This window comes from Mobula hypostoma, chromosome 24 (genome assembly GCF_963921235.1).
Source record: "Mobula hypostoma chromosome 24, sMobHyp1.1, whole genome shotgun sequence".
NCBI classification, from domain to species: domain Eukaryota; kingdom Metazoa; phylum Chordata; class Chondrichthyes; order Myliobatiformes; family Myliobatidae; genus Mobula; species Mobula hypostoma.
In genome coordinates, this window is record NC_086120.1 from 45,040,868 (window position 1) to 45,065,462 (window position 24,595).

At 44.6% G+C, this 24,595-nt stretch overlaps 1 protein-coding gene across 5 annotated transcripts in view; it reads right to left on the minus strand.

The window, feature by feature from the left end:
- Positions 1 to 17,945, minus strand: part of tbxa2r (thromboxane A2 receptor) — a 52,866-nt gene extending 34,921 nt beyond the window's left edge. The window contains exons 1-2 of one of the 5 annotated variants that reach the window (XM_063032698.1): positions 17,795 to 17,945; positions 12,399 to 12,477 (exon numbers count right to left, since the gene is read on the minus strand). The gene's annotated coding sequence lies outside the window, so the exon portion shown is untranslated. Of the gene's footprint in view, positions 1 to 12,398; positions 12,478 to 17,524; positions 17,649 to 17,794 lie in introns of those variants that run through there. The other 4 variants (XM_063032699.1, XM_063032701.1, XM_063032700.1 and 1 more) reach the window with 4 other exon arrangements.
- Positions 17,946 to 24,595: the final 6,650 nt, after the last annotated feature.

The following is a 24,595-nucleotide window of genomic DNA, read 5'->3' on the forward strand; positions in this document are numbered from 1 at the left end:
CTAGTCCTCCCATAATCTTATAAACCTCGATCAGATCTCCCCTCAGCCTCTGTCACTCCAGCAAAAGCAACCCCACCTTGTCCAGCCTCTCACGATAGCGGATGCCCTCTAAACTAGACAGAATCTTGGTAAACCTCTTCTGCACCCTCTCCAAAGCCTCAACATCCTTCTTATAGTGGGGCGATCAGAACTGTATACAATGCTCCAGAAGGGGCCTAACCAGAGTTCTATAAAGTTGCAACTTGACTTTTGAACTCAGTGCCTTGACTAACAAAAGCAAGTATTCCATAAGCCTTCTTAACCACCCTGTCATCCTGTGCAACCACTTTCAAGGAGCTATGAACTTGGACCAAGATCTCTCTGCTCAGCAACACTGTTAAGGGTCTTGCCCTTAACAGTGTACCGTCTCCTTGCATTAGTCCTACCAAGGTGCAACACCTCACATTTATCTGGGTTAAACTCCATCTGCCATTTCTCTGTCCATATCTGCAACTGATCTATATTGTGCTGTATTCTTTGCCAGTCTTCTACACTATCCACAACTTCACCAATTTCAGTATCATCCACAAACTTACTAACAAACCCATCTACATTTTCATCCATGTCATTTACATACACCACAAACAACAGAGGTCCCTGTGGAGAACCCTAATTATAGACCTCCAGCTTGAATAGTCCCTTCTATTTATCTTCTAAGCTCAAGCCAGATCTGAATCCAAACAGCAATTCTCCACAGACCCAATTCATCCTAATCTCCTACATCAGCCTCCCATGAGGGACTTCGTCAAACATCTTACTAAAATCCATGTAGACAACATCCACTGCTCCTTCTTCATTAATCTCTCCCATCACCTTGTCAAAAAAACTCAGTCAAGTTGGTAAGACACAACTTGCCCTGCACAAAGCCATGCTGGCTCTCCCTAATCAGGCCATGGCTTTCCAAGTGTCATTTCCAGTCCATAAGGGTAAAGGAGAACAAAATAATTGTTACTCTGGATCTGATGCAGCATAAAAAACACACAAAAAAATTTTAAAAATGCAATAATTATTTTAGAAAACAATAAATATAAATACGCAAGATAGCTTATATAGAGTACATAGATTATTTGTATGTGAAAGTAATGCTAGGCACGGGAGTGTCTGTGCACAAGATGGCTGACAGGAAATGCTAAAGTTTGTGCAGGTTGGGGGTATTGTGGGGAGAGCTAGTGAAGGCTTTCAATCTGATTAAGCTTTCTATCTGCTTTTATCACCTTCCTTCGACAAATTGTTCAGAATACATTTAAATTGTTTGCAACAATACCATGTGATTTCCCTCCTTGGACATTCCTACCGAGTTCCATGGTTTATCCATGGTTCACCAATACTTTTATTCGAAACCACCTCCCAGAGACATTATCTCAAAGCATGAAAATCCGCTTCTGCCTGTTTGCCAAGAGCACTCACTTTCGTTTCCCTCCACCTCCTTTAATTCCATAGCCAACTCTCTGACTTCCTCCAACAAATTAGGATGCTGAAGCTTTAGAGTGGGTGCAGGGGAAAGCATGTCTTATGAGGGCAGGTTGAGCAAGCTTGGAATTTTCTCTTCATTAGCTATGCTTTAATAGTGCTGCTGGGCAGCATCATTTGGAAAGTCCCAAACCTTCTGGTATTAGCTAAAGGAAATGAGATCAAATAAAGTTAATTATCATTCAAACATTTGTGGATACAGCCAAACAAAACGGCGTTCCTCTGGGGCCAAAGGGCAATATATATACAGCACATACAATATCGTGAGCAAAAAGCACAGTCACACTAAAAGATACATATATAGTCTAAAACCATGAGTGACATGTCCCACAAACTGATGGTGCAGCACCCAGCAATCTGGCCTGTCATTCCACTATCCAAACACTAGAGGGAGCACCAACAGAAGAGGCAAGCCCACAACCAAGCACAGACACCTGGACTGCAGCAGCAGGGAAGCCCACAGCTTGAGGCCGAGTCCTCACTACAACTGAGGCCACACAGCTCCCACGCTGCCTGTCTCGCCACCAAGCAAGGGAAAGAGGCCTGTGGCATCTTACATTATCAGTGTCCCACAGGGTCTTGCGATCGCATGAGAAACGTCCAAGACAATCACCCACGTCTCCTTCACGTACCAACTCTGATGCCTTCGAGTAGCAGGCAGCAACATGGTCTGCACCCAGGTTAGCACTTCCGAATGCAATCCGGCTCCCCTGACACCCCAGCCAGCTAAACTGATCAACGAGCAACTCCCTGATGCAGTAAACCTGCTGTTCACAAAGTTTTGGGGAGTCTAGCATAGTCTTGCAATCATAAAGAACACATTTAACAAAGAAAAAAAAACACCTTTGGTTGGCCTCTGAGAAGCCGCTGCATCTGAACGCACTATCATCTTTCCAGAAGATCTCAGAAATGAATTCAAAGTTGTGTATTTTTTTTTGGATAGACTCCAAATCTGATGGATTCAACAAACCCAATGATCTATTACACAGCAAGCAAAATGTTGGCTGGTCACGAGCTGATTGCATAATTGTTGTAATTCATCGCATACTGAATACCCTACACTTGTTTTCTATTAGACTGGAACCATGAATCATTTCAATGTCTTCATCATTCAAATGACTGCAATCCTGATGATTAACATAATTTTAAAGGGACCTAAGATACTTGGCAGCACTCTACCCCTTGCAAAATCTTCACCAGAGAGAAGAAAAAAAAGAGGTTAAAAAATCCCACTGCTGACTCTACACACCCTAAACAGTCAACTATTCCCCAAATTGCCATTGGGGAGATGCTACAAGTCTATCGTTACCACTTCTCCATGGATTGTCACCTTGTCGCGGTGGAGAAGCTTGTGTGGTCCTGAGATCCCGAGAGCGATGCCGTCTGGAGCTATGCTCCTGGGAGGGTCACCCATGGCGGTAAGGTCGAGGGTGAGGTCCCTGACAAAGAACAATCCGACCAAGACCTCAATGGTGGAACAGGTGGACGAAGTTACTTCGAACTCAACAGCTGTGAAGGCGGATGAAGGCTGCAACAAATCCGTCAGCTCCAATCGTCGTGGTTTCCATGCCATTGGAATCAGTTGGTTGATTTGTGAAGTATCGTGTGCTTCCTGGAGTGCAACATCAAGTACACGTTAAACAAATACACGCACAGGCGCCTTCGCTCTGTGGGACAATGGAATGAAGACCATCATCCTCGACCTTGAGAGACAGCCACCACGACGATCATTACCAGGACTACAAGTCATCTCAGGGCGTATGCCGATCAATTTTTACTCAGCCATCATTGAGAGTGTTGTGACCACCTCTATCAATGCAACACACAAAAAATGCTGGAGGAACTCAGCAGGCCAGGCAGCATCTATGGAAAACTAGTTCTCTGATTAAAGTCCTGGACTGAAACGTCAACTGTACTCTTTGTCATCAGGAGATGCTGCCAGGCCTGCTGAGTTCCTCCAGCATTTTGTGTGTGCTGCCTGGGTTTCCAGCATCTGCAGATTTTCTCTTGTTTGTGACCTCCATCACGGTTTGGTTTTCCACCTCCTCCTCCCTCTCCAAATCCAGGTTGCAGTGAGTGGTCCACTTAGCAGAGAAGATCATTGGTTGTCAGCTGCCAACATTCAAAGACCCGTTCATCACCACATTGAAGAGCAGAGCTGGAAAAATTGCTGCTAACTCCACCCACCCTAGCTGGCTGGTGGCGTAGTGCCATCCGCACCAGATCTCAAGGCGAGTGGCCCCGGACTTGAATCTGGCCGGCTCCTTGGGTTTGGGTATTTGATCCTCCACAATATTCCACGTGGGAATTTAAACTGGAGGTGGCAGTGTTTTTTTTTATGAGGTCAAGTTGCGAGCTCGACATCAACCTGGCACGGATGGAGAGCGCACTCGAGTGCGGTCTTGCACGCTTTCCATCCGTGCTGGGTTGAACATCCAGCTAAGCAATTTGGCCTCGTGAAAGATAGATTAATGCTGAAGAAAAGGCAAGTTTTCTGCCCGATGTGCCACAAGGTGTGGAGAGGAACTGAACCTCCACCCTCCCCAACAGTCCGCTATTCACCAATTTGCCATCGGGGAGATGCTGCTCTTGCACACTGCTCCCACCACATCGCAAATGATAATACAAACACCACATTTCACTGTCTGTTTTAACATTCTGATACACATGTGGACAAATAAAGATAATCTTTATCTCTTTAATCTTTAGCTTTAAACAAAACTCATTTCACACAGGACTAGTACAGCTACCATTCAACAAGCTCACACTTATCAGCAAGTTTAATCAAACACAAAAGCAAGGGGGAGAAATTCAGTATGCTAAAATAATCTATTAACACAGTTCTCTTCATGGGGATAGAAAGCACTGGGTCTAGAATGGAGTAGAAACAAGAGTTAATGGGACATATCCTGTCCCTTTGATTTACAACAGCCAGGGCTTGTATATGGAGGGTGTGGATATCGTGACAAGGGCTAAGATAATGTGCAGGCTTCAATAGTTTACATACAGAGTGCAGTCAACCCAGGCAAGAAAGGTCTTTGAAGAGTATAGCTTCCCTTTGCACAGTAGTGGAGCCATTTGGAATATGATGACAAGATGAGGATGCAAATAAACATACTTACTGAAGTGAACACGACCTATGGACTCACTTCCACGGACTCTACAACTCATGTTCTCAGTATTATTTATTTACTTACTTGTTGTTGTTGTTATTATTACTTGTATTATTATTGGATTTTTTTCTGTGTTTTTAGCTTGTCTGCTTTTGCACTTCGGTTGTCAGTCTTTGAGTGTGGAGTTTTTCATTGATTCTATTGTATTTCTTTATTTTACTCTGAATGCTTGCAAGAAAATGAATCTCAGGGTGGTATTTGGTGACATATGTACTTTGATAATAAATTGAATTTGAACATTTATTTATTGAGCTCTGCACTGTATTAGCAACCCCCAATTTAATCCTAGCTTAATCACGGGACAATTTACAATGACCAATTAACCTACCAGCTGGTACGTCTTTGGACTGTGGGAGGAAACCAGAGCACCCGGAGGAAACCCACACAGTCATGGGAGAAAGTACAAACAACAGGAACTGAACCCGGTCGCTGGTACTGTAAAGCATTGTGCTAACCACTACGTGCCGTCCTTTTGAGCTTTAAACTACTAGACAATTACTTTACTAACTCTAAAATGTCAAAGTAAGTAAAATTTATTATCAAAGTGTGTACTTGTTACCACACATCTTGAGATTCACCTTCTTGCAGGCAATTACAGGAAAATAAATACAATAGAATTTATGAAAAACTATACATAAACAAAGAACGGACAACTAATGTGCAAAAGACAAATCATGCAAATTAAAAAAAACTGACATGAGTTGTTAAGAGTCCTTGAAAGAGCTACTTAACACTCACACCAGGACCAGCAGACTCAAAAACAATAACTTCCCCCAAGCAGTAAGGCTGATCAACATTTCCACCCACTAACCCACTCGTCCATACCCCCAACCACCACTACTTATCATTTCCTGTCAGAGTCTCCTTATGCAGACACTCCTGTGCCAGCAGCACTTTATGGCATGATCACCTACGTCATATGTCACTGCACATAACAATGACGATGAATGATTATTTATTGAAATAAGGAGACCACAGCCATACACAATATCCTATGTAGAATCTTACAGAAACAGAAAGAAACCAATTGGTCCAATTCCAGCTTCTATCAGAACAACCCCACCTGCCTCATTCCCCTTTTCTTCCCTGTGTCCCTACAAATTCCTCACTCTCATGCAATTTCCATCACAGAGCACAGAACACTACAGCACAGGAACAGCCCTTCAGCCCAAAGTGTCTATGCCAAGCATGATGCCAAATTAAACCAACCCTATCTGCCTGCATGTGATCCATCTCTCTCCATTCCCCACATATGCATTTGCCCACACTGGGAGGGAGGTCCTAGCAGCTCATCCAGGAGATGTGGAAGGAAACTGGAACACCTAACAGAAATCTATGCAGACACTGGGAGACAAACTCAGCCAGCCCCATCATGGGCATGAGCCTCCCCAGCATCGAGAAGGTGATGCCTCAAAAAGGTAGTATCCATCATTAAGGACCCCCATCACCCACGACATGCTCTCTCCTCATTGCTACCATCAAGGAGGTGGTACAGGAGCCTGAAGATACACACTCAATGTTTCTGGAACAGCATCTTCCCCTCCACCATCAGATTTCTGAACAGACAATGAACCCATGAACACTACCTCACTATTTTTTCCCCTCTCTTTTTAAACTACTTATTTAATTTAACATCTTTATATACTTCTTATTGCAATTTATAGCTCTTTTTAGGTGGCGGGATGGAGATATGTCTCTACCAAAGGAGGTGTAAGGTGCTCCTTCCCTCCGCTAGCCTGCAGGTTACCATCGGCAAGCTGTAGCACCTGCTTAGCCCCCCGATCAGGGTCACATGAAGCCTTGGGAGCAGGTGGTGGATGTCGTATGAGCAGCTGATGAACATCACAAGCCCTGGTTCTGTGACCACTGATGATGGCTGGGGTCACCTGTCTTGTAAAGACACTGCCCAGAAGGCAGCGATGGCCAACCACATCTGTAGAACAATCATGGTCTTGGAAAGATCTGTACGGATGGCATTCAAGGCAAGGTAGTTCACTGTACCTCAGTACTTGTGACAATAAAAAATAATTTACCAATTTATAAAAATCATAAGACATAGAAGCAGAATTAGGCCATTCAGCCTATCAAGTCTGCTCCACAGGAAAGCAGTGGTAGAACATAGAACAATACAGGCCCTTTGGCCCACAATGTTGCGCCGACCTTTTAACCTACTCTGAGATCAATCTAACCTTTCATTTGCTGATCAGAAAATGGCACATGGATGTCATCCCAAATGTTTTGTTAGATGAAGTGTAGTTGACATTTGGAATGGACTAGATAGTCTCAGGAAGAGAACGTCACTGGAAAGAATGACACTTGTCAATTGTTTTTTGCCCACTGGAATCTGCATCAGTTGCACTGGTATGTCTGAAGTTACGTATAATCTAGACCAGATCATGGTGGGGATTATTACCAGATGGGTTTTTATGCCAGTCCTGTGCATACATCACTGACACTAACATTTCAGTCCGGTTTTATTTAACTGAATTTGATATTGGAGCTGGTTTATTATTATCACACAGAACGTAGAACACTACAGCACAGTACAGGTCCTTCAGCCATGATGCTGTGATGACATTTTAGCCTGCCCTCACATTAATCTAACCCTTCCTTCCTACATAGTCGTTGATTTTTCTATCATTCAGAAGTTTCTTAAATGTCCCTAATGTATCTGTCTCTACCACCACCCCAAGCAGGGAATTTCACAAACTCACCATTCCCAGTGTAAAAAAAAATCTTACCTCTACCACTGAGAGCATCTCCATCCGGAATGGGAGCTGCCGAGCATCAGACTGGAAGTCCCTGCGAAGGACCGTGAGAATGGCTGAGAGGATCATCGGGGTCTCCCTACCATCCATTGGGGACATTTATCAGGAACGCTGCATATGCAGGGCCCTTAGTGTTATCAAGGATCCCACCCATCCATCCAGCATCCTCTTTGACTTTCTACCATCAGACAGGAGACTCCGATGCATAAGGACAAGAACGGTCAGGATGGGAAACTGGAAACATTCGGCTTCTGAACTCTTGTGCTGCATTGCATTCGAAGTGTCACTAGTTAATCTGTTCTGTACCCTACGATATTTAATTTGTGCACTTTAGTTTGCTTATTTATGCATAATTCGCCTGTAGATTTTATCCTCACTTTCCTAAGTTATTGCATTATATCCATGTGTAACCCTCAGGTTTGGCCAGCGGCGTTAATCTAGGGAAGACCGTCTCTGGCCCCCGCCAAACGTGTGGAATCAGAGCTGCAAAACCTCTTGTTTGCGTGGTTGCTGTGTGATCCGTTCCCCCGTTACAAACCAGTACCACGAAATAACAGACAGCACACCATACGCAATTGAACGATTTAACTTTATAATTCTTAATTCGACTAAAGAGTTAGTAAAGAAAAACAAAAACAAAAAGGGCCCATTTTAATGAAACAATCTAATGTGCACAAGTTGGAGCTCACGGTTTCCCTTCCGTTGGTCCTCCATCGATTTCCCTGGGCTTTGTCGACTCCCGGCCCCACTCCAAGTCCACTCCATCCGGCTATCTACAACCTCCCTTTTCTCAAATCTTCTCTCTTCATCTCTCGCTGAACAAAAGACTCAGATCACCTCGCTCTCAGGCACACAAGAAGAATAAAAACACTGCCTTCATTGGATGGCACACTTTCCGAAGCCCCAGTTATCTCTCGTCATAACCCAAACATTAATGCTACAGAAAAACCATTACATTAGCAGGGAAACCTTTCCCAGGGCATTATACATGTTATGTGTACTACTCTGCTTTACACCCTGGCCCAGCAAAACATTGTCTAATTTGGTGGTATACATGTATATAGTTAAATGACAATAAACTTGAGTTAACTCGATAAAGTATGTACGTACAGATATATTTGGAATAGTAGTGATTTACCATCTGTAATTCAAAACAGCATGCTTTCTATCCTCATAATTCAGATTAGACTAACAGATTTCTTATCATAGTTAAATTACCAGGTAGAAAAGCTGCCAGATTTAATATTCTTGCCAACTGCACTACGCAGCAAGCCCAAGGCCAGATTCAGAGTTCCCACGGGTGCTGCAAGCCATTAAACAAGAACTTAAATAGTCAAGTCTGTAATTTGCATGGGATATTCGAAACATTTTTTTTCTGAATACAAACAGTCCTGGAATCTTTCATTTTCTTGGTTGGGAACGAACACTGTGACACCCAGGAAGAAGGAAGGTTAATAATTCCAACAATCAGAATCAGATTTATTATCATTGACTGAAGTGGTGGGAAATTTGTTGTCTTGCATCAACAGTACTGTGCAAAAGCATAAAATTACCATAAATAAATAGTGCCAAAAATAGGAACGATGAGGTAGCTTTCATGGACCATTTGGAAATCTGAGCAAGCCATGTTCTCTTCTTGCTGCTACCGTCAGGCAGGAGGTACAGGAGCCTCAGGTTCAGGAACAGTCATTACGCCTCAGCCTTCAGGCCCCTGAACCAGTGTGGATAACTTCACTCACCTCAACACTGAACTGATTCCACAACTTATGGACTCAGCTTCAATGACTCTACAACTCGTGATCTTTGTCGATTTCTCCTTTGGGTAAAAAAAAAATCCCTCCTTCTCCCCTCTTCTTCCATTCCCACCTCTGGCCTTTTACATTTTCTCACCTGCCTATTAGCCCTCCTCCTTCCCTTTCTCCTATAGTCCACTCTCCACTCTTAATCAGATTCGTTCCTCTCCAGCCCTTTACCTTTCCCTCCCTCGAGGCTTCACACCTATTACCTTCTAGTTATCCCTCTTCCCTTCCATCCACCTTCTTATTCTGGCATGTGACTCCCTTCCTTTTCAGTCCTGAAGAAGGATCTCAGCCCAAAACATCGATCGTTTATTCATGTCCATCGATGCTGCCTGACCTGCTGAGTTCCTTCAGCATTTTGTGTGTGTTATTTATCAATCAGGAAATAACTTGGAAAATGTGTAGATGGTTGGTCGATGGTTGGTGTAGGTTGGTCGACGGTTGGCTGGAGTTGTTCTCCGATCATGGCAATTCATTTGCAAACGTTTTGTCACCATACAAGGAGATGTCATCAGTGCACTGTTAATTGGCAGTATGTCCTCAGAATGCTTGGTCTTTATATACTTATCTTTCAGCTGATTGATTGTCATTATGGAAGCTCCATTGTGATGTGGAAAGGAAATCTCATCACAGATTGGTTGCATGGCAACTCTGTGCATTATGGTCTGGAATTTTCCCCACATTGGCTTATGAATAGGATCAAGGTCTATATATCTGCTTACGGAATTGTTTGCAGGAGCACAGGCTTCTAGAAATTCTCTTGCAAACTGTGTGATTACTTGCACCATGACTTTCACTGATGCCCAGCTGAATTTGTGCCTCTCTCGATCTTCGTGGATGGAGACCAGGGAGAGTTCGTCAGGCTGCTTCACAGCCAGTTGATGTTCGTGGATCCTTGTGGCTAGTTTTCTCCCAGTTTGGCCCACGTAATATTTCCTGCAGTCCCCGCATTGGGTTTTGTTATCCACACTGATCTCGTCTAATAGGTTGGTTTGTTCTTACTGGTCTCTTCTCGACGTTACTGTTGGCTTATACGCCACCAAAATTCTATGTTCCTGGAGTAGCTGGGCCGTCATTTCGAAGGTATTTTGAATGCATGGGAGGCTATTGGACAAGACAGTTCTTAAAACGTTGACTGTGCGTCTTCAGGCCCTCGTTGAGTAGAGCCGCTCTCGGGTTGGAGGAACAACACCTCATTTTCTGTTTGGGTAGCCTTCAACCTGATGGCATGAATACATCAAACCTCCTGTATTTTTCCTCCTGCTCTCTTCTTCCATTCTCCACTCTGGGTCTCCTTCTTTTCCCCTCAACTGTCCATCATCTCCTGTTGGGATTCCTCTTCCTTCCCTTTCTCCCATGGGGCACTTTCCTCTCCTACAAGATTCTTTACTCTTCAGCCCTTTACCTTTTCCAACTATCATCTCGCAGCTTCTCACCATCACCCCTCCCCTACCTACCTGGCTTCACCTATCACCTTCTACAGTGTCCTCCTTCCCCACCCCCTGCCTTCTTCCCACTTCCTTTCCAGCCTTGATGAAGGGACTCGGCCCGAAATGTCGACTGTTTATTCTTTTCCATAGATGCTGCCTGACCTGAGTTCCTCCAGCATTTTGTGTGTGTTGCTCCGGATTTCCAGCATCTACAGAATCCCTTGTGTTGGTACCTCCTCCCTGATGGTAGGAGTGACAAGAGTGCTCGTGTATAGAAACATAAGGAGACCAGACAGAAGCAGGGCTCTCCAGTTCTTTCCTCTCAAGGCAACTCTAAAGGGCTTGAAGTTTGACGTCAATTTAATAAATTCCATACCCATTTCTAGGGACTGCCTACATGATGACAGACTTCAAAGATAATTCAAGATCTGACTTCTGATCTTGCAATGGCTTGCTATACTTTTTTCTTTCTGAACTCTCTTCTTAGCTTTACTCAGTCACTGAACCAGGCCATTCAGCCCATTGTATCCTTGACAACCATTTGCACTCATTGGCCACTTTATTAGATACCTAATACGTGACTATTTAAGTTAAAATAACCGTGGAAGAAGTTTACCTTTGGGTGTCAACATCACAAAGGATCCCACCCACCCTGCTCCCAGACTCTCTGTCCCACTCCCATCAGGAAGGAGGCTATGTGGCATTCACACTAGGACCACCAGACTCAAAATCAGTTTCTTCCTCCAAGGTACAAGGCTGATCCACACCTGCACCCACTAAACCACCCCTCCACACCCCCAACCACCACTACTTTATCACTTCCTGTCAGAATCACCTTATGTAGACACTCCTGTGCTTAGAGTCACTTAATGGACATACAATCAGAGTGCATATATAAGATAATCTTAAGTACTTATAATTATTGTGTTGTTTATTGAGTTCTTTATGTTTTTTTATGCTGCATCAGATCCGAAGTAACAATCATTTCACTCTCCTTCACACTTGAGTACCAAAGAATAAAATCAAAAAATTTTGAATCTTGAATAGAGAATTCTAAAGATTTGCAACCCTAATTAACTCCATCTTAGATGTCAACCTCTCATTCTATGAAACTATACTCAGTGGCCACTTTATTACGTACAGGAGGTACCTAAAAGTGTTGCCACTAAGTAAATGTTCATGGTCTTCTGCTGCTGTAGCCCATCCACTTCAAAGTTCAAAGTGTTGTGCATTCAGAGATGCTCTTCTGCACACCACTGTTGTAATGAGTGGTAATTTGAGTTACTGTTGCCTTCCTGTCAACTTGAACCAGTCTGGCCATTCTCCTCTGACCTCTCTCAGTAACAAGAGGTTCTTGTCCACAGAACTGCCACTCACTGGATGTATTCTGTTTTTGCACCATTCTCTGTAAACACTAGAGAATGTTATTTGTGGAAGTCCCAGGAGATCAGCAGTTTTGGAGATTACTCAAACCACCCCATCTGGCACCAACAATCATTCCATGGTCAAAGTCACTTAGATCACATTTCTTCCCCTTGCTGATGTTTGGTCTGAACAACAACTGAACCTCTTGTCCATGTCTGCCTGCTTTTATGCATTGAGTTGCTGCCATGTGATTGGCTGATCAGATATTTGTATTAATGAGGTGTTAAAGTGTACACAATAAAGTGGTCTCTGAGTGTATATTAATTCCATACCCTTGGGGTTTCAAATACTTACACAGAAGCTTCGTAAGTTTCATGAGAGTTACTGTTTTCACCACGCCCTCAGGCAATGAGTTCCAGATTCCAAGCATATTCTAGATGAAAACAAATCTTTTTCACTTCTTGATGTTTCAGTAAAGCAGCAAAAAAAAATTAAGGTCACACCCATGCTGGACATTCTCTCTTCTCTCCCCTCTCCCTTTGGGCAGAAGATACAGAAGTCTGAAAGCATGTACCACCAGGTTCAAGGACAGCTTCTGGTGTAGGACATGTTCTACTGTTCCACGTTCTACTGTTAAGTGCTTTAATTAGCCGACAGTCCACCTCCCCACCACTGAGCAAATTTATATGAAGTGCTGCCACAAGAAAGCAGCGTCCATCGTTTAGAGATGCTGAGCAGAACAGGCACCTCCGACCCAACAAGCCACACCGTACAGCAACCCACCTATTTAACCCCAGTGCTGACCATTCGCAAACGGAACTCGATTAGGAAGTTCACTACGCAACTCGTAATTAATCGAAGCTCACACTTTATTGTCTCCGCACGAACAACCACATAACTATGTTGACCTTGGGCCAACAGCTCAGAGCATGAATTCTACAGTTCCCTCTGTACCAACACTCACTCAGATCACTTGTCCAATTCATAACACCGAAACAGGAGATCTCCATTGGTTAGATGGTCGATCCTTTCTTCATCCAGCCCCAGGCATGGGGTTCTTCCTTGTGATGGTGGTCTCTTGAGAGAGTTATCACTGCTAGCATGCTCGAAGTGTCCACTTTCACGCTTCTTCCTTACCAATTCAAATATTGCATTCCAATGTAGGTCGTCTGATTCACCTTTAACACCTTTTTTATTGGCTTTGCTCCAGGCCAGCATCTGTTGATTGCCCTCTTCCCAGCAAGTGACAGCCGGTAATTTATGGCTCTTTGTTTTCTTCAGTAACAGGCTGGAGTCACTCCAGGCAGGCACAGACCCCAACATTCACAAACCTGCATGTTGTATTATATTAAATAACACCTCACAAATAACTTCTTTGGAAATGATTTCTGGTTCAGCAGACTACCTGAAGCATCACTGTGTCCACTTTAAAACACAGAAAGCAAAGCAACTTCACGTCACAAAATGGAGGACATAAAACAGCTCCTCAAAATGGCAGCCTCCATCTCCAAGCAGGAACAAAGACAATTGATCTGTCTGCTTCCACTGTCCTTGACCCAGTCAAGTTCAACATTTTTCTCCATAATTTAAATCCACCATTGCCAACAACAGGAAATTTTACTATGACCGACTAATCTACTAACCAGTAAGTCTTTGGACTGTGGGAGAAAACCAAAGCACCCAGAGGAAACCCATGCTGTCAAGTGAAGGCAGACATCCCACCTCTCCCGGAAGTTTCGGGAGTCTCCTGCATATCGATTTCCCTGACACCCGAAAATTATATACAATATCACGGAAATCGATTTTTTTGAGGAAGAAAGGGAGAGGGAGAGCGAGCATCCTGATTGGTCTCTTTTCGTACTAAGAGTGGTCCCCAACCACCGGGCCGTGAGGAAACGATATGATTTGGCGATATGAAATGATATGAGTCAGCTGCACCTTTCCTCATTCCCTGTCACGCACTGTTGAACTTGAACGCACGCGAGGTCATTACCCACGCGTCATCCATGTCAGCGCAGGAAGATCAACTCCTCGAGCTTGCAAATGATGGCGGGCTGAAAAGTATGTTTGACATAACATTTCTGCCGACATTCTGGATCAAACTCAAGGCTGAATATCCTGAGGTAGCCACGGAAGCACTGAAAACATCGCTTCCATTTCCAACATCGTATCTCTGCGATGCGGAGTTTTCTGCAATGAAGGCAACAAAAACTAAATTGCGGAATAGACTGGACATAAGGAACCTCCTTCGAGCATCCCTGTCTCCCATCATTCCTCAATGGGACCGTCTTGTTGCAGGGAAACAAGCCCAGGCCTCCCACTGATTCAGTGATATTGGTGTGTTGCAATGATTTTATATGTTCATACAAGGAAAATATGCACTGTGTGTTTAATATCCAAACGTTACAAAATGTTATGATGCTATTGAGTTTTTGCAGGGTGGGATGTCTGAAGGGCGTACAAATTTCTTACAGAGGACGTCAGAATTGAACTCCAAACTCCAAAGCCCCAAGCTGTAATTGGATCTTGCTAACTGCTATGGTACCGGAGTGTCCAACAATCATTAAAGACCCCCACCATCCAGGCCATGCTCTTTTCTTGCTAATACCATTGGGTAGGAAGTACAGAAGCCTTAGGTCCAACACCACTAGTTTCAGGAACAGTTATTACCCTTAAACCATCACACACCTGAACCAGCATGGATAACTTCAGTCTCCAAATCTCCACTAATCTTAATCTGATTCTATGATTTACACACTTTATAACTCATGTTCTCAGTTTTTTAAAAAATTTGCACAATTTGCCTGTTTTTACACATTGGATATTTGTCAGGCTTTATCTGTTTATAAATAGTTTTATCAAGGCCTTTCAATATCTTGTAGGTTTCAATGAGATCCTCCTCATTCTTCTAAACTCCAGTGAGTACAGGCACAAAGCCAACAAATGCTCCTCATTCATTAACCCTTACATTATTAAGATTATTCTTATGAATGTCCTCTGGACTTTCTCCAATGCTAGCTCATTTTTTCTTTGATCACCATTATAATTATGTGCCGTGTCATATGATATAGGTGATTATGATCTTATGGCCATGATTGTTCCTGGCAAACTTTTCTACAGAAGTGGTTTGCCATTGCCTTCTTCTGGGCAGTGTCTTTACAAGATGGGTGACCCCAGCCATTATCAATGACCTTCAGAGATTATCTGTCTGGCATCAGTGGTCGCATAACCAAGATTTGTGACCATAACCAGCTGCTCATACGGCCACCCACCTGCTCCCCTGATCGGGGAGGGGAAGGCTAAACAGGTGCTACACCAAGTGTGACCTGCAGGCTAGCAGAGGGAAGGAGTGCCTTACTTCGCCATTGGTAGAGACACATCTCCACCCTGCTACCAAAAATACCACGTGCCTTCTTAACCACCCTGTGAACTTGTATGGCAATTTTGAAAGATCTACGGACTTGCACCCCAACATCCCTTGTTATTCCACATAGTAAGAATCCTGTCATTAACATTGTACTCTGCCTTCAAATATGATCTTCCAATGTGTATTACTTCACTCTTTCCCCAATTAAACTTCAACCGCCATGTCTCTGCCCAAATCTGCATCCTGTTTATAACCTGCTGGGAGATACCCTGCCCAGCTCTGCATCCCTCCTGCAGGCTGGCAGAGGGAAGGAGAGCCCTATACCCCCTTTGGTAGCGACATATCTCCACTCTACCACCCAAGGTAAGGGGCCCATATGTGATCTTTTATTGTTGCTATATCACACACAGTGCTGACTTGTAAAAGTGATTACTGAAACTCAAACCAGATGCACACCACTGGATCGACATGTGCCCCTCCCTGTACCACGGCCATTTAATGTAGGACATACAAATGGTAAAGAACAGGAACAGGCCCTTCAGCCCGAGACGTTGTACAAAACTAATTAAAGTAGTAATTGTGTAAAATGACTGTGGAACTTTGCAGATCAGGCAACAACCCTAGGTGTGTGTTGTTTCAGATTTGTGGCATCTGCAGCCAGTCTGTCTTTGGTTGAAACTTCCAATTACACAGGCAGCAGTAGGATTGGAAACTAGTCTTACACAGTCAGGAAAGCCTCTGCTTTCTGAGGAATCTGAAGAGAGCACATCCATACTCACATCATTCTACAGATGGGCAGTAGAGAGCATCGTAACAAGCTGCATCACTGCTCGGTACGGAAACTGCACTGTGGCAGACAGGAAGACTCTGCGACGGGTAGTCAAAACTGCCCAACCCATCACCAGCCTTCAAGGGCATACATACAGAAAGGTACCAGAAAAGGGCTAGTAACATCATGAAGGATCCCACACACCCAGCTCATGGACTGTTTGTCCCACTCCATTCAGGGAGGAAACTATAAGTAGCATGCACACTAGGACCACCAGCCTCAGAAACAGATACTTTCCCCGAGGAGTAAGGCTGATCAACACCTCCACCCAGTCCTCCACATCCCAACCACCACAACGTCATCATTTCCTGTCAGAGTCACCTTATGTACAGACATTCCCGTGACCAGGCTCACCTTATGGACACACAATCAATGTATACAAGCTATTTTATGTATTTATTATTATTATTTTTTCTTCATCTCCTTGTGTTTTTTTTGTGCTACATTGGATCTGGAGTGACAATTATTTCAATCTCCTTTACACCTGTCTACAGGAAATGACATTAAACATTCTTGAATCTTGCCATCGCCTAACTGAACTAATCCCTCCGCTTACACAACGTCCTCAACCCTCCATTTCTTGGCATTCATGTGCCTATCTAAGGGTCTCTTAAACGCTTCCGATGCATCTGCTCTCGTCGTCATCCCAGGCATTCCAAGCACCCAGCACCACCATAACAAATTAAATGATGGAATATCTGGACTAATCTTAACTTGCCGCAACCGCTGAACCGCGACACCCCGGCACCAGACAGCTTAGAAATAACGGAAACACGAAAGACTGCAGATCTTGGAATCTAAGGCAACGAACAAATTGTGTGTTCCTTCGGCACTTTGGCTGAACTTTAAGAAATAGCACCTTGCATCGTAACAGAAGCAGCCTTAAAACTCACGGCCACGCGCATATGTTACATAGCGTCAGCAGCGTCCAAAAAAACTTTTCATATCGATCTTTACATTGAACACTGGACATAGAACATAGACAGAACAGTACACCTTCGGCCCCGATGTTGTGCCGTCCTATAAAAACCGTCTCCACTATCAGTCCAACCCTCTCCTCCCATTATCTTTCATCTGCGCCTGCCGAAGAGTCTCTTAAAGTTGCTAATTTATCGATCTCTACCACCACCCTCGGCAATACATTCCAGTGACTTCCAACTCTGTTTAAAATAAAACACCCAAAACATCCCGACAGAGCTTCTTGCCCTGACTTCTCATCCCCCCACCCCCAAAGTCTCGGCCCGAAACGTCGACGGTTATACATTTCCATAGATGCTGCCTCACCTGCTGAGTTCCTCCAGCACCTTCTGTGTGTTACATCTCCACGAAACTTTCCTTCACTTGCTTTAAAAGGACGTCCCCCGGTGTCAGGCTTTGCCACCCTGGGGGAAAATGGCGCTGGCTGTCCACTCCTTATCTATGCCTCCTATCATCTGAAGCTCTTTCAGTTGCCTCTCACCCTCCTTCGCTCCAAAGCCCTTGCTCGCACCCTATCCTTGCGTATTAAGTGAATGGGCATTGGGTACAAGTAACGTATTTCTCACAAAAACTCACCGATTTTCCGGATATGGTACACAGAGCAGTGACGATGTCTGCAGGTTTTACCTCAGTGTTAGGATCTCTCCTCCGAATCGCGAACTCCTTGCCTTGTTGGGTGACGATCCACACCGTGCGTATCCGAGGAGGGAATGGGAGAGGGTTTGACTCCCAGCCCGTCGCCAGCCTCCTATAAGAGGTCGGTTCCCATCCCACGCCCGCCCCCCTTTTCTATGAAACACTTGTCCGCCCACCGCACGCCCCTTTCGAGTGGGTCGGCAAGTTAGGTACGCCCCTCGGCACCGTGAGAAGGAACCCGCGGGAAAACTCTTCACACCGATCACTCGGGAAAGAGAGGAGGGAGCCTCATCGGCAAATTGCAGCGCCAAGGAGAACTCGTCTAAATATGGGGACGGCTGGCCAGTATCCGCACGCGTGGGTTAAATTTTCAGCTACAGCCACTACCGCAGCGGACGTGATGCTATTGTTTCTTGGTAGAATTCGGAGAGCAGGGATAACACTGTAGTCAGAAAGTACAAAACCGCTCACAACCCTACCACGGAGAGTGGGTTTGACTAGCTAAAGTAAATTATTCATTCGAGCAACGGGACAATCTGGTCTAGGACCATAAAACCTCGGAGCAGAATTAGGACACTGGGCTCATCGAGTCTGCTCTGCCATTCGATCGTGGTTGATTTATTATTCCTCTCCAGCCTTCTCCCCGCAACCTTTGACAACCGGGGGCACAGTTTCAGAATGCAAAGCCGTTCCTTCAGAACCCAGATAAGGAGGAATGTCTTTAGCCAGGAGGTGGTGAATCCATGGAATTCATTGTCACATACGGCTGTGGAGGCCAAGTCATTGGGTATTTTTAAAGCAGAGGTTGATAGGTTCTTGATTAGTAAGGGTTTCAAAGGTTACGGGGAGAGGGTATGAAAATGGGGTTGAGAGGGTTAATAAATCAACCATGATAGAATGATGAAGCAGACTCGATGGGCCGAATGGCCTAATTCGGCACCGATACCTTATGTTCCTATGGTCCAAAACAAAAATTAAAATGGCCCCGTCCTCGTATTCAGACTTTGAATCAGAATCAAGTTTAATATTATTGGCATATGTCATAAACTCATTTCATTGCAATACATAATCATAAGAAAACTAAACTGCAATAAAAAAGACATACAAAAATTAAGTAAGTAGTGCAAAGAGAAAGCTGTGAGAGTCAGTAGGCTTATAGTAGACATCAGTAGATAAGCTGTCTCCAGAGGTAGAGACAGAAAGATCTAGAAAGGGGAGGGAGGTGTCAGAAATGGACCAGGTAAACTTGAGGGCAGGGTGAAAGTTGGAGGCAAAGTTAATGAAGTCAACGAGCTCAGCATTCGTGCAGGAAGCAGCGCCAATGCAGTCATCGATGTAGCAAAGGAAAAGTGGGGGACAGATACCAGAAAAGGTTTGGAACATAGATTGCCATCTGGACTATTCCTCTTCTCACCCTGTCTCTTGCAAAAATGCCACCCCCTTCTCGCAATTCCTCAGTCTCCGCCGCTTCTGCTCTCAGAATGAGGCTTTTCATTCCAGGACGAAGGAGATGTCTTCCTTTTTTAAAGAAAGGGGTTTCCTTTCCTCCACCATCAACTCTGCTCTCAAACGCATCTCCCCCATTTCACACACATCTGCTCTCACTCCATCCTCCCGCCACCCCACTAGGAATAGGGTTCCCTTTGTCCTCACCTACCACCCCACCAGCCTCTCGGTCCAATATACAATTCTCTGTAACTTCCGCCACCTCCAATGGGATCCCACCACTAAGCACATCTTTCCCTCCCCCCCACCCCGCTTTCTGCAGGGATCGCTCCCTACGCAACTCCCTTGTCCATTCGTTCCCCCCATCCCTCCCCACCAATCTCCCTCCTGGCACTTATCCTTGTAAGCAGAACAAGTGCTACATATGCCCTTACACTTCCTCCCTCACTACCATTCAGGGCCCCAGACAGTCCTCCCAGGTAAGGCAACACTTCACCTGTGAGTCGGCTGGGGTGATATACTGCATCCGGTGCTCCCGATGTGGCCTTCTATATATTAGCGAGACCCGACGCAGACTGGGAGATCGTTTTGCTGAACACCTATGCTCTGTCCACCAGAGAAAGCAGGATCTCCCAGTGGCCACACATTTTAATTTCATGTCCCATTCCAATTCTGATATGTCTATCCATGGCCTCCTCTACTGTAAAGATGAAGCCACACTCTGGTTGGAGGAACAACACCTTATATTCCGTCTGGGTAGCCTCCAACCTGATGGCATGAACATTGACTTCTCAAACTTCCGCTAATGCCCCACCTCCCCCTCGTACCCCATCCGTTATTTATTTATTTATATACACACATTCTTTTTCTCTCTCTCCTTTTTCTCCCTCTGTCCTTCTCACTATACCCCTTGCCCATCCTCTGGGCTTCCCCCCTCCCCCTTTTCCTTCTCCCTGGGCCTCCTGTCCCATGATCCTCTCATATCCCTTTTGCCAATCACCTGTCCGGCTCTTGGCTCCATCCCTCCCCCTCCTGTCTTCTCCTTATTATTTTAGATCTCCCCCTCCCCCTCCCACTTTCAAATCTCTTACCAGCTCTTCTTTCAGTTAGTCCTGACGAAGGGTCTCGGCCCGAAACTTCGACTGTACCTCTTCCTAGAGATGCTGCCTGGCCTGCTGTGTTCACCAGCAACTTTTATGTGTGTTGCTTGAAATTCCAGCATCTGCAGATTTCCTCGTGTTTGCATTTTTAAAAAGACACTACCTCATTACTTTTTTCCTCTTTTTGCACTGCTTATTTTATTTAACTTTATATACAATGCTTATAAAAAGTATTCACCCCCTTGGAAGATTTCATGTTTATTGTTTTACAATATTGAATCGCAGTGGATTTGATTTGGCTTTTTTTTTGACACTGGTCAACAGAAAAAAGTCCCTTTTGTGTCAAAGTGAAAACAGATCTCTACAAAGTGATCTAAGTGAATTACAAATAATAAAACACAAAATAATTGATTGCATAAGTATTCATACCCCCTTAATATGACACACCAAATCATCACTTGCAGCCAGTTGGTTTTAGAAATCACATAATTAGTTAAATGGAGATCACCTGTGTGCAGTCAAGGTGTTTCAATTGATTGTAGTAAAAAATACACTTATATCTGAATGGTGGAACCGCTGGTGAGTCAGTATCCTGGCAAAAATTACACAATGAAGACAAAGAGCCCTCCAAACAGCTCTGCTAAAAGGTTATTGAAAAGCACATGTCAGGAGATGGATACAAGAACACTTCCAAGTCACTGAATATCCCCTGGAGTACAGTTAAGTCAATCATCAAGAAATGGAAACAATATGGCACAGCTGTAAATCTGCCAAGAGCAGGCCGGCCTCAAACACTGCGTGGCCGTGCAAGAAGGGGATTAGTGAGGGAGGCCACCAAGAGACCTATGACAACTCTGGAAGAGTTACAAGCTTCAGTGCCTGAGATGGGAGAGACTGAGCTTACAACACCTGTTGCTCAGGTGCTTCACTGGTCACAGCTTTATGGGAGAGTGGCAAAGAGAAAGCCACTGTTGAAAAAAACTCACATGAAATCTTGGCTAGAGTTTGCCAGACGGCACGTGGGAGACTCTGAAGTCAGCTGGAAGAATGTTTTATGATCTGATGAAACCAAAATTGAGCTTTTTAGCCATCAGACTGAATGCTATGTTTGACGTAAGCAAAACACTACTCATCATCAAAAACACACCATCCCTACCATGAAGCATGGTGATGGCTGCACTATTCTGTGGGGATGCTTCACTGCAGCAGGAAGGCTTGTGAAGGTAGAGGGTAAAATGAATGCAGCAAAATACAGGGAAATCCTGGAGGAAAACCTGATGCAGTCTGCAAGAGAATTGTGACTTGGGAGAAGATTTGTTTTCCAGCAAGACAATGACCCCAAGCATAAAGCCAAAGCTGCACAGGAATGGCTTAAAAGCAACAAAGCTAATGTCCTGGAGTGGCCAAGTCAGAGCGTAGACCTCAATCCAATTGAGAATTTGAGGCTGGACTTGACTAGGGTTATTTACGCATGATCCCCATGCAGTCTGACAGAGCTTGAGCAGTTTTGTAAGGAAGAATGGGGAAAAATTGCAGTGGCCAGATGTACAAAGCTGATAGAGACCTATCCACACAGACTCTAGGCTGTAATTGCTGCCAAAGGTGCATCTACTAATTACTGACTTGAAGAGGGTGAGTAGTTATGCATTCAATTATTTTATAATTAATTTTTCTAAGATATTTAGACCAATTTGTAGAAATTTGTGTTCACTTTGACACAACAGTCTTTTCTGTTGATCAGTGTCATAAAAGCCAAATTAAGCCCACTGTGATTCAATGCTGTAAAACAATAAAACTTGAAAACTTTCAAGGGAGTGAGTCCATAGGTTATGGGAACAGTTCAGTGATGGAGTGAGTGAAGTTATCCTCTCTGATTCAAGAACCTGATGATTGAGGGATAATAACTGTTCCTGAACCTGGTGGTGAGAGTCCTGAAGCTCCTATACCTTCCTGATGGCAGCAGCGAGAAGAGAGCATGGTTTGGATGGTGCAGGATCCTAACGATGGATGTTGCTTTCCTGTGACAACGTTCCATGTAGATGTGCTCAATGATGGGGAGTGTTTTGCCCTAATGGACTGGGCCGTATGCATTACCTTTTATAGGCTTTTCTGTACAAGGGTATTGGTGTTTCCCTACCGGGCTGTAATGCTGCTAGTCAATATACACTCCACCACAAATCTATAGAAGTTTGTCAAAGTTTTAGATGACATGCTGAATCTTCACAAAAACTTCCAAGAAAGTAGAAGCATTGCCACACTTTCTTCACATTGGCACATACAAGCTGGACCCGGGACAGATCTTCTGAAATGATAACACTAATTTAAAGTTGTTGAACTTCTTCACTTCTGATCCCCCAATGAGGACAGACTCATGGACCTCAGTTTCCTCCTCATGATCAATAATCATCTCCTTAGTCTTGCTGACATTGAGAGAAGAGTTGGTGCTGTGGCACCACTCCGCTGGATTTTCAAGCTCCCCCCTTACATAAATACTAAAGATGCCAGAAGAGGGCCAGTAACAGCATGAAGGATTCCATGCTCCCTGCTCATGGACTGTTTGTCTCATTCCCATCAGGTAAGAGGCTATGTAACAACCATACCAGGACCACCAGACTAAAAATAAAATAGTTACTGTCCCCAAACCTTCATGTTATTCAACACCTCCACCCACTGACCCACCCTTCTACACTCGAAACCACCACCAATTTATCATTTCCTGTCAGTCACTTTATGTACAGATACTCCTGTGGCTAGTGTCACTTCATCGACGTACAATCATTCTATTTATATAAGCTAGTCCTATGCTTGTTTGTTAAGTGCCATGTTGTATGACATAGGCGATCATGGGCTTTCTACGACCCTGATTGTTCTTGGCAAATTTTTCTGCAAAAATGGTTTGCCATGACTGCTTTCTGGACAGTGTCTTTACAAGACGGGTGACCCCAGCCATTATCAATACTCTTCAGAGATTGTCTGCCCGGCGTCAGTGGTCGCATAACCGGGACTTGTGATGTGCACCAGCTGCTCATACGACCATCCACCACCTGCTCCCATGGTCACTTGACCCTGACTGGGGGGCTAAGCAGGTGCTACACCTTGCCCAAAAGTGACCTGCTGGCTAGCGGAGAGAAGGAGCATCTCACACCTCCTTTGGTAGAGATATATCTCCAACTTGCCACACAAGAACTTGTGTATTTATATCTATTGTGTATTTTATTGTACCTTTTATGTTTATTGTGTTTTTTAAGCTGCATCAGATCTGGAGCAACAAACAATTTGTTCTCCTTTGCACTTGTGTCTGAAGAATGACAATAAACAATTTTGAATCTCGAATGTACTTAAATAACCAGTTAAATTCTAGTTTATTTTTCTTTCTACCAGATGACGCCTGGATCTGGGGGGGGGGGGGGGCGGGGTTTGTGTTACTAGAAGAGGTTGCATAGATGATGACTATGTTTCATGGAAAGTAAAAGGTTGATGGGTGACCTGATAGAGGAATACACTCAGTGGTCACTTTATTAGGTACACCTGAACACCTGGTCATTAATGCAACTATCTAAATAGCCAATCGGGTGGCAGTAATTCAATGCATAAAGCATGCAGACATAGTCAATAGGTTCAGTTGTTTGGCAAGGGTTCCCCTCCCCCCACTGATGGTCCCTTCTCCCGTCTCCAACCCTCCTCCTCCTCCTCCTCCTGGACACCCCACCCGGGCCTTCTACCTGCCCTCGATCTTTTCATCTCCAACTGTCGCCGAGACATCAACTGTCTCAACTTCACCACTCCTCTCTCCTGTTTCAACCTCACTCCCTCTGAATGCACTGCCCTCCACTCTCTCCGCACTAATCCCAACCTCACCATCAAACCCGCAGACAAAGGTGGTGCCGTAGTAGTCTGGCGGACGACCTCTACCTCACTGAGGCCAAATGGCAGCTCTCTGACACCACCTCTTACTTACCCCTGGAACAGGACCCCACCAAAAAACAACAAACCATTGTCTCCCGTACCTTATCATTGCCGCCCTTATCAGCTCCGGAGACCTTCCATCCTCAGCCACAAAACTCATAATTCCCACACCCCGCACTGCTCGGTTTTACCTCCTCCCCAAGATCCACAAGCCTGACTGTCCCGGTAGACCCATAGTTTCTGCCTGCTCCTGCCTCACCAAACTTGTTTCTGCCTTCCTGGACTCCAT